This window comes from Dendroctonus ponderosae, unplaced genomic scaffold, assembly GCF_020466585.1.
Source record: "Dendroctonus ponderosae isolate FM_Combo_2020 unplaced genomic scaffold, Dpon_F_20191213v2 Dpon_F_20191213_8, whole genome shotgun sequence".
NCBI classification, from domain to species: domain Eukaryota; kingdom Metazoa; phylum Arthropoda; class Insecta; order Coleoptera; family Curculionidae; genus Dendroctonus; species Dendroctonus ponderosae.
This window is the reverse complement of record NW_026019016.1, coordinates 12,746,803-12,748,561: the sequence shown is the minus strand read 5'-3', so window position 1 is coordinate 12,748,561 and position 1,759 is coordinate 12,746,803. Positions and strand designations below refer to the sequence as shown.

Here is a 1,759-nt window from a genome sequence, read left to right as displayed (position 1 = left end):
ATTTACCCGCCGTTTTTCTAAAATTCATTGCGTCCAAACTGATTGAGGGAAAGAAGCGATTAGAGCGACAAAAAATAGAGTAAACTTCGGTCTATCCTTTGACAGAATTTGGTTTTATTAGAGGCTTGAGCTGAATTTTGAGAACTACTCAAAGTGAGACTTGCAACGACTTTTGCGGCTAAATTTGCCGGCCGGTTTTCAAACCTTTATTACACCCAAACCAATTGAGACTGAATAGCGTCTTTGTGTGGCAAGAAATAGAGCAAAGTTCGCTCTATGGCTTCTTAAAATTTCATTTTGGTACAGGCTTGGGCCAAGTTTTGAGCACTCCTCGAAGTGAGACTTGCATTGACTTTGGCGAGAAAATTTACCCGCCGTTTTTCTAAAATTCATTGCGTCCAAACTGATTGAGGGAAAGAAGCGATTATAGTGGCAAACAATAGAGTAAACTTCGCTCTATGCCTGGGCAGAATTTGGTTTCATTAGAGGCTTGAGCTGAATTTTGAGAACTACTCAAAGTGAGACTTGTAAAGACTTTTGCGGCTAAATGTACCCACTGTAATAAAAAAATAATTTAAGCCATAAGCAAAGGAGACTAAATAGCGCTTTCTGCGGTGATAAATAGACCAAACTGCACTCCACGTTTCCCTAAAATTGAGCTTTCTTGGTGCTTTGGGCTGATTTTTGAGAATTGTTAAAACTTCAATAACTTTTGCAACTAAATGTACCTGCCGTTAACCACAAATTTATTACGGCAAAAGTAATTGAGAGTTTAAAGCGCTTTTTATGGGGCTAAGTAGGGCAAACTTCACTCTATGTTTTCTCCAAATTTCGTATTCTTAGAGGCTTGGGCTGAATTTTGAGGACTACTCAAAGTGAGACTTGCACGGATTAACCGACGCTTAAATGCACCCCGCCGTTATTTGAGAATTCAATACTCCCAAACCAGTTGAGATGGCAAAGACTTTTGTTCGGCAATAAATTGAGTTAACTTTGCTCTAAGTTTCCCCAAAGTTTCGTTGCCTCGAAGACGCAGGCTGAATTTTCCGAATTATTCAAAAAAAGTCTTGCGTGAAAGCTTCCATCAAAGTTGTGCTCCTCCAACTAAAACTCATTGTTTTTAGGCATCTAATCCATTGAGCTCGCCTTACAGCCGAGGATAACAAAGGTTGAACGTGAACGTTTATTTAAACTTGCTGTAAATATAAACAGTTTACGCAAATCGTTAAAATTACAGCCACTTCGAGAAACCAAGAACAGCTGGACACATTTGTCGGGCCTCCAATTATTCCTTCTCTATGACATCCGAGATGTTTTGTTAAGAGAAGTGCATCCTCTTTTTAAAGTAAGCAACGGCTGCTAAAATTATCCGGAAGCGTATAGATCGGAACATCAGTGATGTTCATTTTTATGACAGCTTTTCTTGTGGGTTTTCGTCTGAGGAATGCCACCTCACCAAAACGAGCAATCAACCAAAGTCATTTTTTCCCCAAAGAGCAAGTGAAAGAGTTGATTTTTTTTCATCAGTCAGTTTTGCAAACAACTACTTCTGGAAAAAATTGGCACACAATGCAAAACAAATATTATTAAAGCTCAAGTAAGTTAACGCACTCACTCGAACAATGAGCTGGACAAACTTGAAATGAATGGCTTGCTACACAGGAGAGATTAAAATTAATCATGTAGAAACATTTTAGTTGAGCAAATAGTAGTGGGTTTATGGTTATTTTATCAAGGCATTCGGTGTTTGGACAGTAAC

At 38.7% G+C, this 1,759-nt stretch overlaps 1 protein-coding gene across 1 annotated transcript in view; it reads right to left on the bottom strand.

Moving 5' to 3' along the window:
• Positions 1-1,759, bottom strand: part of LOC109539511 (transcription factor 21) — a gene marked incomplete in the record, with an annotated part of 5,994 nt that overhangs the window by 1,481 nt on the left and 2,754 nt on the right.